Source organism: Lontra canadensis, unplaced genomic scaffold (genome assembly GCF_010015895.1).
Source record: "Lontra canadensis isolate GAN:19392208 unplaced genomic scaffold, GSC_riverotter_1.0 scaffold60, whole genome shotgun sequence".
NCBI lineage: Eukaryota > Metazoa > Chordata > Mammalia > Carnivora > Mustelidae > Lontra > Lontra canadensis.
Window position 1 is genome coordinate 870648 of NW_022631054.1, and position 14859 is coordinate 885506.

A 14859-nucleotide genomic window follows, 5' to 3' on the forward strand; every position below is an offset into this window, starting at 1 on the left:
AACTTGATGCTGGGCATAAGGATAAACATATAGGTCAATATTTGAGATTTGAGAGTAAAAACATATATAAAGAAATAAATAAACCAGAAATAAAAATACACACGTGGTCAAAATCTTTTTTTTTTTTTGACAAGGGCACCAAGGTGATATAAAGAAGAAAGAGTGGGGCACCTGGGTGGCTTGGTTGGTTAAGCACCTGACTCTTGATCTCAACTCGGGTCTTGATCTCAGGGTTGTGAGTTCAAGTCCGACATTGGGCTCCACACCGGATGTGGAGCCTACTAAAAAAAAAAAAAAAAAACAGTGCTTCTTAAGGTGTTGTCTCCAAACCCCTGAGCATCCCCAAGAGCTTTTTAGAGGTTCCGTGAAGTCAAAATTATTTTCATAATAATACTAAGATGTTATTTTTGTCTTTTTTGGTGGTGAGAAAGCCATGGCGGGTAGAACAGCTGGCCTCTTTAGGTAAAGTGAGGCATGGCTGCAGGTACACTTGTGGTCATTGTAGTCCTCCCTCCCCTGGCTGCACAACAAAGGAAATAAAGCAGTTTTGCCGAAGAATGACTTGATAAGGGACACTTGGGTGGGTCAGTTGATTAAGCGTCTGCCTTCAGCTTACGGTCATGATCCCAGTGTCCTGGCATCTAGCCCCTCACTAGGTTCCTTGCTCAGAGGGGTGCCTGCTTCTTTCTCTCCTTCTGCTGCTCCCCCTGCTTGTGCTCTCTCTCTCAGTCTCAAATAAATAAATAAAATCTTGGGCTCCTGGGTGGCTCAGTTGGTTAAACGACTGCCTTCAGCTCAGGTCATGATCCTGGAGTCCTGGAATCGAGTCCTACTGCTTCTCCCACTGATCTTACTCCACTTATGCTCTCTCTCTCTCATTCTCTCTCTCTCTCCCAAATAAATAAAATCTTTAAAAATAAATAAATAAATAAATAAATAAATAAATAAAATCTAAAAAAAAAACAAACAAAACATTTTGACAATGTGGGAAGAATTCTGTTAGATGCCTAAGGACTGTGGTTTTCCCAGGAAAAGCACTTGTAATATTTGAGCAGCAAGCTGAACTAGCTGCTCGTTGCAAGTTCAACACCATTTCTACCCGAAAGAAGGATGGAAAGACACACCTTGATTATGCAAATCTATATCTATAGTTATATCTTTTTTTTTTTTTTTGGTGAACATTTTCTCTAAAAGGAGTGAGCTGATCGATTCAAGGGGAAAATTGACAATATTTGCTGCTAATAATAAAATTTCAGTTTTTGAGTGAAAATCAGCCTTTTGGAATATTTGTATCCACCCCTGTGAGCTTAATAGCTTCCTAACACTTAAAGACTTTCTGATAAGATCAACGGTGACATTAACAAATACGACTTTTTAAAATATTGTATAATAACATGGGGACATTTGGAAGATCTGTGGAGAAGAGCTCACTGAACCCTATGTTCCAAGTGTTACAAAATCATTTCTAGATAAAAGGTGCATTCATGGGTGCCTGGGTGGCTCTGTGGGTTAAAGCCTCTGCCTTCGGCTCAGGTCATGATCTCCGGGTCCTGGGATCGGGCATTATCGGGCTCCCTGCTCAGTGGGGAGCCTGCTCCCCCCTCCCCCCGCACCTGCCTCTCTGCCTACTTGTGATCTCTGTCTGTCAAATAAATAAATAAAATCTTAAAAAAAAAAAAAGATGCATTCAAAGTGGAAGATGGACCAATGTATTTTAATTTAATGAAAAATTGACTGGTTTCAGGTTCCACCCTGAAACTAAATTTTACAGAACTATCATGTGTTAAGTTTTGATGGAATATCAAAAAGAAATATCCACAGACTTACCCGGCAGGGGAAAACCATGATCATGCAGGTGCTTTTCCCAGTTCTAGACCCACCCACTGCCCTCTGGGTGTTGCTGACCTTTTAGATTTCCTCAAATATGGGAGACTTGGTTACATGATTTATGGTAGTGGGGACTGTGTTCGTTTTCTTCTCTTAAAAAAAAGAAAAAAAGAGGAATATCCACAGTTATCTGAATAGGCTTTTAAAAATAATCCTCCTTTTTCCATTTTTATATCTGTACGAGGCTGTATTTTGTTCAGCTACTTCAACTAAAACAACGTATCTCAACAGATTGAATAAACAGATACGGGAGTCCAGCTGCCTTTCATGAAACCAGACATTTAAAGAGATTTGCAAAACTCTCAATGTCATTCATTCCACTAATTTTTTGATTTGGAGTTATTTTTCACTGAAAAGGGCGTTGTTTATGTTACATTAGTGGTTTCATTATTTTTATTTTTAAATAAAGAAATGTATTTTTAAAACTCTTAATTTGGGGGTGCCTGGGTGGCTCAGTGAGTTAAGCCTCTGCTTTCAGCTCCAGGTCATGATCTCAGGGTCCTGGGATCGAGCCCACGTCAGGCTCTCTGCTCTGCGGGGAGCCTGCTTCTCCCCTCTCTCTCTGCTTGCCTCTCTGCCTGCTTGTGATCTCTCTGTCAAATAAATAAATAAAATCTTAAAAAAGAAATAAAACTCTTAATTTTATTTTTAATTTTAATTTATTATTATTATTATTTTTAAAGATTTCACCTGAGACAGAGAGAGAGCACAAGCAGGCAGAGAGGCAGGCGGAGAGGGGTGGGGGGAGCAGGCTCCCTACTGAGCAGAAAGCCCTATGTGGGGCTCAATCCCAAGACCCTGGGATCATGACCTGAGCCGAAGGCAGAGGTTTAACCCACTGAGCCACCCAGGCGCCCCTATTTTTATGGTTTTTAAAAAAGTTTTTATTTACCTATTTGTTAGAAAGAGAGAGGGAGAGCACAAGCAGGGGGAGCGGTAGGCAGAGGGAGAAGCAGACTCCCCACTGAGCAGGGATCCTCCGACCCTGGGTTCATGACCTGAGCCAAAGGCAGGCCCTTAACCCACTAAGCCACCCAGGGGTCCCTAAAACTCTTAACTTTAATTCAAATATGGCAAACATCAGTAATGTAACCCATATAATCAAAAGCTTTCTCAGGTCTTCAATTTTTCAGAGTGTAAGGGGATCTTGAGACTGAGAAGTTTGGGAAACACTTGTTTTGTTTAGATGTTTATTGGATATTGTTATAGATAAACAATAATGTGAATCAGCCGCATACATGATACCTTGGTGCACTGTTGGAGGAAACACAAGGTAATTCTAAATAAACACTGCTACCTGGAAAAGGAGGGGAGACGAAATAGTACCCAATGGTCGGTGGTGTGTGTTGCATCTTGGGAAGAACAGCAAGGATTCCCTGCCTTGGTAGAGTGAAGCCAGTCTGTCGGCTGTGCCCTGTTGGGGGGGGGCGGTAATCCCCTATTTTTTTTTTTTTTTGAAGATTTTATTTATTTGACAGAGACACAAAGAGAGAGAAGGAATACAAGCCAGGGGAGTGGGTGAGGGAGAAGCAGGCTCCCACTGAGCAGAGAGCCAGATGTGGGGCTCCATCCCAGGACCCTGGGATCATGACCTGAGACAGAGGCAGGCGCTTAATGACTGAGCCACCCAGGTGCCCCAGGTCTCCCCTATTCTTATAACTTTGTGGCTACCTCTTAGAAAGATTTTGAAGACATCCTGTTAGTATTGTTGGGAACCAAGACATTGCACTGGGGTGATCACTGCAGGCTTCCTTGTGCCAGGATTTGGGTTTCTTGGGGGAAAACCCCTCCCTTAGAAGATGCGGGAGGTTTCTAAGTGTTCATGTTTGGATAACTCTACTAAGAACCAAGTCAGAAGAACCCTGAACTATGGTGTCTGAATCTTGATGGGGGTGGGGGGATGGGGGGAGGGATGGGGGGGCGTCTGTCAGCAACGGGACCTCCCAGTCCTCAGCCCAGGGCCTCCCTCTTCACTTCTGCCTTGGGGTCAGCTCTGACCACGAGGCTGCATTCCTGGGGAAGGCTCTTTACTTCCATTCCAGGGGAAGGCTCTTTACCTCGGGGAACTGTCCTGTTACTGGGGAAAGGCAGGAAGAGCTTGGGCGGGGTTATGTTTCCTGCCTTCCTGTCTTTGTTCCCACTCACGTTAGCTTTGACCTGAAGAGACAGGCTTTTTCAATCCTGCAAAGCATGTGACCATCAGCCGGTGCTGGCCACAGGCAGTCTGTCTTGGCAAAGCCGTGGGCACGCACCAGCAGGGGCCAGGCTGCCTGGATTCAAATGGTAGCTCTTGCCTGTCTAGCTTCGTGACCTTGGGCAAATTGTTGTGTGTCTCAGATTCTCAAACATAAAATGGGAGAGTAACAGTGGTACCTACTTCTTCGTGTTACTGGGAAGATTTGGTGAATTCTTTTGTGTAAAGCTCTTAGAGCCTGGCATAGGTGGGGTGCCTCAGAAATATTAGCTTTTTTTTTTTTTTAAGATTTTATTTATTTATTTGACAGAGATCACAAGTAGGCAGAGAGGCAGGCAGAGAGAGAGAGAGAAAGAGAGAGGGAAGCATGCTCCCTGCTGAGCAGAGAGCCCGATGCGGCGCTCGATCCCAGGACCGATCCCAGGACCCTAGGATTATGACCTGAGCCGAAGGCAGAGGCTTTAACCCACTGAGCCACCCAGGCGCCTCAGAAATATTAGCTTTTATTATTCATTATTCTGGCTGCAAAATTTGTGTCTTTGACTCCAAATGAAAGGCTTGAGAAAACAGCTGACACACACAACCTCGTGACAGATTTCTACCAAGTCCCTAAGCTCCCACCTGTGTTAGATACGGGGTCTGAGTTTCAAATGCAGTGGCATTGCAGGGCATGCTGACCTCCCGGACTGGGATGAGGAAAACCTCACTGTCTGTACTCCACCTCAATCCTACCAGTTCTGTGAGTCAGGGTTCATCATCCCTCTTCCTTCAGGTACAGGTGACAGAAGCCTAACAGAAATGGGCTTTTGAGAGAGGGTAAGTATTTGTTGGATTATGGTATGGGAAAGTTCAGGGGCTTTAGGCATGGTTTGATCCAGGCCCTAAAACGATGTTGTCTGGTGTCTTCCCATGGTGTCCCTGTCTCTCTTTCCTTCCACTTCTCAGTTCTGCCTTTCTCTGTGTGGTTTCAGTGTCAGGAAGTGTGTCCCCAATAGTGGAAGATCCACACTTACTTAACGTCTTCCCAGCTTAGGAGCCTTGGGAGAAAGCACCTTCTACCCTCTGAAATTCCAGAAAAGTTTGGGATTGCCTTGAATTTCTCCAGCTCTGGCTGTGTTCTTTAGCCTTGGAACAGCTCCGAATGACGTCACGTGTGGCTTCAGAGGACTGAGGCGGCACAGCTAGAGCGGGGGGAGGAAGTCCTGGTATTTATTTATCAGCCATCTGTTCTGTCGTAGGCATTGTATATCTTCTCAGAGTGAAGATTAGCCCCTTTGGGAAGGACGCTAAATCTCATGGTTGTCTTCATGTCCCTCCAAGCTGAGAGGGGAGGGGCCCCTTCTGTGTCCACAGCCAACCCCTCTGCCTGCGCCTGATTTTGTCTCTCTGGCTTCTAGTGGCAGAGAGCCATGAAATCGCTTCCTTTCTCTCCCTGTTTCCTCCTGAGACTCCAAAGATGCACGAGTCTCTCCTAAAATATCTCCCCTTCTTAGGAGAGAATTGTCTACCATCTCTACCTCCTTCCTGTCCATTCACACCTCAGCTAAATGAAATTCGTTCTCTACTGCTGCTGTCTCCTGAAATTGCTCTGTCTGAAGTTAGCCATTACTGACCATCTGACAAACCCAGTTCTCAGGCAGCTTGACCCGTTCCACACGTCAGCTCACCATGCTTTCCTTCCCGGACTTCTTCCCCAACTCGGCTTCCAGGGTTTTGTTCCCTCCTGGCTCCCCTTCCCCCTTCTCTGGTTTTCCTTTCACTGCTCTCATCAGTGAAAGGTTTATGAGAAGGGAAAGACCAATCCTCCCCTCATTCACATCTTTGGTTTCTGGTGCCATTTTGACCTTGGTGATTTCCCAACCCTGTGGCCTGGGTCTGCCTCTGGGTGTCAGTTTCAATGCCCAAGCAGAGAGTCTGAGCAGGGCCCCCGTCCACATACAGTGAACAACGAATGAACTTCCTCAAAGCAGGGGCCTCAGAAATGGCCAAGCGGTAGGTGACCTAGAACTCTTTCTCAAGCCACTCCCAAAGGCAGACCCACAGAAGAAAAGGGAAGCAGCATCTCCAGTGAGGGCTAAGATGAGGGGCCGTTATCCTGCCCTTGCTGGATCCCTCTGATGACAACTCAGCCTTCAGAATTCAACCCCCCTGAGCCAGCAGCCTCTTCCACTCCCCCGGCATTCAGGAAGCCCCCACTCGCATGTTGCACGGTCTTGTCTAAGTTGAAAGAGCACAAGATCTGGAATTCCAGATCTGCATCTGTGGCCTGATTTTTTTTTTTTTAATCTAGCTGTGATCCCCAGAAAACCAGTGGCCAAGGAAGAAGTGAGCAAGGAAGAGCCAGGCTCAGCTGACTTTCAGTAATGGGGGCGAGGGAAAGGACAGGGAGGAAGTGAGGTTGGCAGGGAAGCCACAACAGCAGCCCCTGAGGTCCCTGGAGAACAGGGACAATGACATGGTGATGTTCTCTGGGTGTCCTTTAGCACTCGTGTCCCCCATACCGGGCAGTCTCACACCCGTGGTTGGTTCCTGTCACATCTAGGTTGTTCACGGCGACATTTGGCTTGGGCCCAAATCCTGTGTCCAATCAGCTGCAGGAAGGTTGGCAGGGCTGGATTTATGTGACCTAGATCACAGATGTCGTGGAGCAAGATCAGCTCAGGTCCACTGGCTGTGGCAGAAGCTGCGGGAACTGCGGGCACTCATGGCTTGTGTGTCTTCCTCATTGCGTCTCAATTTCCCTATCCGTTTGACAAATGAAAGGGTTGGACCAGTGGATTTTCAAAGACGCTTCCAAATCTGACTTTCCAGGATTGTATTATTGTTATAGCGTGGTTTCCCATCAGCTCTAGCAAAATGCCACGTCCTATCCTTGCTGGAAGGTTTCAAGGTGTGCTCTTTATCAGTCAGGGATCAGTCACAGGACACATAAACTGCCCTAATTAGTTCAAGCAGAAAAGGACTTAATACAGGAAATCCTATGTTAAAAGGAATAGTTTTGAAGGGCTGGAGGAGCGGGTTCTGGGAGGAACCTCCCGGAATGACTCTTAGAACAAGACCCCAGAGCAGCTGCTGACTCTGGCACAATCAGGAAGGTGATGAGTCAGGAGGCCACCCCTAGAATCCTCGCACTGAAGAACGTACCAAGGGAAAAGACAGCCCACGGAATGGAAGAAAGAATTTGTGAGTCGTATGTCAGTTAAGGGAATTTTAACCAGAATATATAAAAAGTTATTTTGACTCAACGATACAAAAGACAAATGACCCAATTTAAAAATAAGCAAGGGATCTGAATAGGTATTTCTTCAAATAAAACCTACAAACAGCCAAGGAGTGAGGGAAAAGATGCCCAACATTATTAGTCATTAGAGAAGCTCAAATTGTAACCGCATACCACTTCATGCCCACTGGGATGGCTACAACCAAAAGACAGATAGTATCAAGGACTGGCAGGGACGTGGATAAACTGGAACCCTTGTGTACTGCTGGTGGATAAAATGATATAGCCTCTGTGGAAACAGGATGGTGGTTCCTCAAAAAATTAAACATAGAGGGGCGCCTGGGTTGCTCAGTTGTTAAGCGTCTGCCTTTGGCTCAGGTCATGGTCCCAGGGTCCTGAGATCCAGCCCCACACTGGGCTCCCTGCTCAGTGGGAAGCCTCCTTCTCCCTCTCCCACTCTCTCTGATTGTGTTCCCTCTCTCGCTGTGTCTCTCTCTGTCAAATAAGTAAATAAAATCTTTTAAAAAAATTAAACATAGAATTTCCATATGATCCAGCAATTCTGCGTCTGGATATAGACCCAAAAGAATTGAAAACGGGACTTGAACAGAATTTCATACACCAATATTCATAGCAGCATTGATCACAATAGCCAAAAAGTAGAAAGAATTTACATGTCCATCAATTGATGAATGGGTGAACAAAATATGGTATATCTGTACAAAATACAATGGAGTATTATGCAGCCATAAAAAAGAATGATGTTTGGACACATGCTACAACATGGATGGGCCTTGTGAACCTCGTGTCAAGGGAGAGAGGCCAGACACGAAAGGTAATCTATTGTATTATTCAATTCATAATGTCCAGAATGTCCAGAGCAGACAAGGTCATAGAGACAGAAAGTAGATTAGTGGTTGCCAGAGCTGGGCTGGGGAGATGAGGGAATTGGAACTGACTACTACAGATTCCTATGAGGGTGATGGAAATGTTTTGGAATTAGATAGTAGTGATGGTTGCACAATTTTATGAATATATTTAAAATCTACTGAGTTGGACAGTTTACTTTTTGCTGACTTGTACAGTTTAAAATGGTGAAGGGAGGGGCACCTGGGTGGCTCAGTGGGTTAAAGCCTCTGCCTTCGGCTCGGGTTATGATCCCGGGGTCCTGGGATCGAGCCCCACATCGGGCTCTCTGCTCAGCAAGGGAGCCTGCTTCCTCCTCTCTCTCTGCCTGCCTCTCTGCTTACTTGTGATCTCCGTCTGTCAAATAAATAAATAAAAGCTTTAAAAAAAGTGGTGAAGGGATGGTTAAAACACATACACACACACACACACCCCCTTGTGGCTGCAATCTCAGGCTCAGAAACCCTGCTCTCCGCTCCCCCACTCTGTCTTCCCCCCCTCCCTGCATTTCTCCCCTCCCTGCCTTCCCCCCCCCCCCGCCTTCCCCTGCTCCCTGCCTTCCCCCCTCCCCATCACTGCTGCTTTTCAACCTCATGGAGTAATGACTGCACCCCAGAATGCTGCTGAAGAGTAACCCAAGGTTGCCAGGAACACAAAGCAATAACCATATAGCTGGGAGGTGACCTTGACTTTACTTTCTCCTCCCAACTCTTATATAAATGGATGCAATTTGTAGACCCTAATTTGCGTGCAGAATGTTAACCGCAGGGTTTCTGGGAAATAGAGTGTTTAACTTTTCAGCCTTGGCAGTATGAGGAAGAGATTGGGACAGATGCTGATGGCCAGTTTGCCGTATCTATGCTAGTTTGGCTTTTTAGGGATCTAAACATGCTCCCTAAAAGGAGATATCCAAAGTCTCATTAGTCATGTATCCACTTCTGGGTAATGTTCATCCTAGTTGAGTCGGAATTCTACCTCAACAACTTAAGGATTACACGATCAAGCTAGCAACAACAACACATCTTATAATACCAGAGAAAATGTTGGTCCAAAGGACTCGTTGTTGTGTGTGCTGGTGGAAGTATTTCTCCTCTGGGTATTGAGGCTCTTTTTTTTTTTCTTTTCTTTTCTTTTTTTTTTTTTTTTTTTGAGACAGACAGAGAGAGAGAGAGGGAGAGAGAGAGAGAGAGAGACAGACAGACAGACAGAAAACAAGCAGGGAAGGGGCAGAGGGAGAGTGAGAGAGAATCTTAAGCCGGCTCCACGCCCAGTGCGGAGCCCAACGTGGGGTGCTCGATCCTCTGACCCTGAGACTGATCATGATGTGAGCCGAAATCAACAGTCAGATGCTCAACCGCCTGAGCTACCCAGGAACCCCTGGGTGTTGAGGCTTTTCAACCAGCAAAGACCAAAGTTGCAGGTACAAGCAGCAGAACATATAGTGGTCACTGTTTCAGAGCATAATCATACTGTGGGATGGAACTTCAACCTCACAAGAGATTGTTTTCTGGTATTCTTCAGTAAGCTGTTTGACTGTTCTCTGGGGCCACAGGTCTTAGCCGCGTTGGCCCTAGATTACTTAGCTCACCGATGAGAGGCAGTGTGTGGAACACTACACGATGAATATGGTTTTGTAAGTTCATGGATGATGGTAAATGAAAATGGTGTTAGCTAATACATAGCACTAACTACAAGCTAGGCACTCTTACATGTATTCACTTAATCCTCACAGTCCCAAATGATGAAAATGAGATAGAGAGGTTGAATGATATGCCCAAGGTCATAAGCTACTTAAAATGATGGCGTTAGAAATGTCTATCAAGGGATTCTGACTCTGGAGTCTATCCTTTTAACCACTGTGCTTCTCAAAGTGAATGCACAGTCAAATTTACAATCAAATTTAGAGTAATGGAAAGGGGGAGAAATGCCTTTAGTTTCATAATTGAAATTTAATTTAATGTTTCTTTGTGAATATTTTAGGTTTGACATTCGTGGAAACAATCCATATTTTGAATGTGTGTCTTTTCCAGTGAGGAAAATCCCGGTGTTCTCAGGGATGGAGGGATCTGATCTGCTAGTAAGTGTGCAGTTAGTGCCCCCAGAGCATGGAGCAGGGCTCAGGAGTAAGTCAACATGAGCTTCTCAAAAGCATAGGCATTGGTTGGGGACCCTGGGTGGCTCAGTCATTAAGTGTCTGCCTTTGGGGGTGTCTGGGTAGTTCTGTGGGTTTAAGCCTCTGCCTTCGGCTCAGGTCCTGATCTCAGGGTCCTAGGATCGAGCCCCACATTGGGTTCTCTGCTCAGCAGGGAGCCTGCTCCCCCCCACCCTGCCTAGCTCTCTGCCTACTTGTGATCTCTCTCTGTGTCAAATAAATAAAATCTTAAAAAAAAAACCTTAAAAAATAGGCATTGTCAAAATTAGCATGACTTTACTCCAAAATCTTAAGGCTCAGTGTTATTTATTTATTTATTTATTTATTTATTTATTTGAGAGAGCGAGCAAGAGAAAGTATGAGAGGGGAGAAGGTCAGAGGGAGAAGACTCCCCATGAAGCTGGGAGCCCAATGTGGGACTCAATGCCGGGACTCCAGGATCATGACCTGAGCTGAAGGCAGTTGCTTAACTGAGCCACCCAGGCGCCCCCCAGTGCTATGGTTCTTTTATGGAAGTTTGCTGGGAGTGTATGTGTATGTGTACACTCATTTGCCCAGGGACTTTGAACACCACTAGATCTCCTGGGTCAGAAAACCCAAACGGGTTACATTGCAGCCTATTCCAACTGGTGACCATTCTCTTTTCCTTGGCCCGTCAAAGTCAGTAGCTGTAGGAGTTACTTGGTAAGCAATCCAACACAGCATAACCAAATGTGGTAGGTTACCTCCGATATCAAGAGATTGAATTCTCAGGATTTTTCTCAGTGGTGGCCAGTGAACAGTGCAATAGTTTTGTCTTTCACTGTAGATAACCTACCATGCTCCTGGCTACTGCTCTGGATTCCTAAAAACTTCATGGAGGTGGAAGGACCCCTAATCTCCACAGGGATTATCTCCTAGCCTCTAGAACACATGTGTTTTACCAAGGCATTTAGACACCTGCTACTTGAATTAGGTCCAAAACCACGATGTTATCACATGAAGAGTGGTGTTCTGGGAAATGAGATGATTTAAGTGCCTACGGATGAGATTTCAACAGAGCCCGAGAGGTGATATGACCCAGATGCAGGACAGTGAGATGGACTGTTGACCTTGGCAGGCGAAAGCCATCTGTGTGTGATGTTTCCTGCTCATAGTGCTTGAGAAGAAAGCCGCTTCCAGGTCACTGTCCGAGGTGCTGGGGCAGGTGCTGACCTGCTTCATGAAGAGATTGTATCTGAAATAACAGCTGCGAGTCAAGTCCTGTACAGGGCAAACAAATACTTTACATGTCGCTAAGATAGAGATCAAGCAGCTCCTGAATTTCTCAGTCTTTGACAGGGGCAGGGATATCCAGCATGCCCTCAGGGATGCACTTTCTGCTTTTGAATTATGATTCTGCTGGGGAAGGACAGTTCCAGGGGCTTTCTTTTGTTCTTCTTACCACAATAGCTTTAACTCTAGAGGTCAACGTGGAGATTCTGCCAGTTGCCAAGCATGTCTGTTACAACTGTACCTACCGGAACTGGGAAATAACAAGATGGATATGTGAAATAGATCTGGGCCAAAATTCCTTTTAAATTACTCGATCCCCATGTTATTAGTTTGCAAGATATGTTATAACAAGTACCAGAAACTGGGTGGCTTAAACACCACAAACCGACTGGGCTAGAAATCTGAAATCAAGGTGTTGGTGGGTTTGGTTCCTTCTGAGGGGCCATGAGGGACCATCTGTTCTAGGCTTCTCCTCTAGTTCCTGGTGGTTTGTTGAGCCTCTGTGGCATCGTCCTGATCTCTGGCTTCACCTTCACATGGCACTCTCTGTTTTTGTGTCTCTGTGTCCAAATGTTTCCTTTTATATCCTTTTACATATAGGCAATCATATTAGTCTAGGGACCTATCCTACCCCAATATGACCTATTAATGCAATTACTTCTGCAGTGCCCTTATTTCCAAATAAGGTCACGTTCTGAGGTGTTAGGGGTTAGGACTCCCAACACGTACATTTTGGAGGACACAATTCAACCCATAACACCCCATAAACCTCTATTCTAACTAGTGGACCACAAAGACCTTTTAGGCTTCTTAGGATTACTGCTAGCATTAAGTATTCCCTAAAGGCCGGGATATTTCCATTTCCCTAAGCACAGGAACATGGATAAATGCCTTAAGATTCCTTTAGGGAGAATCAAAAGGTTTACAATTGTAGTTATGGTGATATTGTTGGGTGCTCCCTCCAGGGTACTAAGCACCCCTTTATTCAGGACCTTGGGTCTGAGAATTTAGTGAGTTCATAACTCTCCATTTTGGTGACTCAAAACAGGTCTCTTTTTTTTTTTTTTGCCAGATGTGGAGTCTTGCTTTGGGTTATGCAAAACAAATAGGACCATCACCCCGGCTCTGTTGCCTTGGTACTGCCCTTTTCCCCCTGCCACTCCAGGATCCCATCATCCCCACTGATATCAGGGATTCCGTTTCAAGAGCAGCATCTCCAAGTTTCATTTCCAGCCTATGGAGGACATAAACTACAGCATTTTCCCAGGCAAGGTGTTCCCCTTATCTGTGTACTTTCCAATTCCTTGGGGAAAGAAACACCATCTGAGCAATTCTGGAGGACAAAATTAGATGAGTAAGTCACACATATGATAAATCTGCATCAATATTTTTATCTCCATGTTTTTGGGTTCATCTTCTAATGCCATACTGAGGAGTGTTTGGCATTTCAATTTGAGTGTAGACCACTGTTCAGTCCAGGCTTCATCTAACAGACCAGCTAAGAAACACTCTTAGCTGCTAAAGCCAACATACTGAATTCAGTATCTCTAGAATTTCCATATTAATAAATTCAACCCAAATGAAAATAATGTTCTTTTTTTCTGGTCTAATTTAAACTTTTAAGGTCCAGGCTTCTGCTGATTCAAATTAACAAAACCTGACAATTCTTCTGTAAGACGTCTCTCAGATCACACTTTGTGTTTGCTTCCAAAAACGTACTGGGATCAGACTCTAGTTACAGATCTGGTGGCAATATAGGGTAGTGGGTGGGACATAAGTACTGACTTTCCCTTTTAAGACAAGTACCCAAGGGTCTCCAAGTAAGAAAGGACCAGTCATATCAGTGAGGGGAAGAAAGGCTGTTTCTGCTGGTGAGAAGATAAGTGGAATCTGGATTCAGAACACTGGAGTTTATCCAAATCCATTCAAATGTCCCCATTTCTCATTTCAGGGTCCCACTCTCTCCCAAACAATGCTGTGATTTTCACATAAGGGACATGATAAGGCTATGAATTTAACTTATGTTGTAATTCTATAACCCAGAATCTCCTTCTGATTTTCGTGTACATCAGCCTTGCAGTTGCAAGAGATGAAATTCTTCTGGGGGGCGCCTGGGTGGCTCAGTGGGTTAAAGCCTCTGCCTTCGGCTCAGGTCATGATCCCAGGCTTCTGGGATCAAGCCCTGCATTGGGCTCTCTGCTCAGCAGGGAGCCTGTTTCTGCTTCTTACTCTCTCTCTGACTACTTGTAATCTTTGTCAAATAAATAAAATCTTAAAAAAAAAAATTCTGGAGCTCTCCCATACGTGGCTTGAGCCTTTGGTTTTCTTTCCTTTACTTAAAAAAAATTCTTATTTGAGAGCACGTGTGTGCAAGTGCACCCGTGTGTGTGTGTGTGTGTGTGTGTGAGAGAGAGAGAGAGAGAGAGAGAGAGAAAGGGAGGGGCAGTGGGAGAGGGAAAGAGAATCCAAAGCAGACTCTGCAGCTGAGCACAGACCCAGTGTGGGGCTCAATCCCAAGATCCTGAGACCATGACCGAAGCTGAAACAGAGTCGGATGGCGCCCGCCCCTTTACTTCTTTAGCACAGCCGCCCTATCTAGGCCCTCATTTCTTACATGACGATCAATAGTGGCAGCCATTTGATCTGCCAAAGTTCTCCAAAAGACATTTCATTTCAAGTGACCGTAAATGTAAGTAGTCTTTGTCTCCTGCTTCCCAATGGCAATTTTATCCTCATTTCCTTCAAATCCAACTGAGTCATAACTAATCTAGGGGTCCGTTTTTGAGGGCGTATTGCCTATAGCCATTTTTGGAACCAAATACCGTTATCAGCATTTCGTAGTTGTAGGAAGCAAAACCCTTCTACCTATTTTAAGTAGAAAAGGATTCAGTACAAGTAAATTAGGTGCTTGTAAGCATTGGAAAGCCTGAGCAAGTGGGCTCTGGGCTGGACTTCCAGGAAAAACTGACAATTCTGTCTACCCTGGTACCCGTTACGTCTGCGACCATCCACACGAGGCATCAGGAGGCCACCACAGGCTGACTACAAGAGCACACATCACTGTTATTTATGGATCAGGAAGCCCTTCCTTCAAAAAACTATGGAAAGATACTGGAATACCATTGAAGAGAAACCCAAGGTCTCTATATCCTTGCAGTAGCAACCAGTCAAAGTAGCTGAAGATGATCCCTCGATCACTTCTTCTTCCACATCTTGTTTGCTCATTTAATTGGCAAAACTTAAACT

At 45.1% G+C, this 14859-nt stretch overlaps 1 non-coding gene across 1 annotated transcript; it reads left to right on the plus strand.

Annotated features, from left to right (window-relative positions):
* Positions 1-1819: 1819 nt before the first annotated feature.
* LOC116879452 lies at positions 1820-1982 on the plus strand. The gene has a single exon (XR_004385029.1). It is a non-coding gene; the product is annotated as a U1 spliceosomal RNA (small nuclear RNA).
* Positions 1983-14859: the final 12877 nt, after the last annotated feature.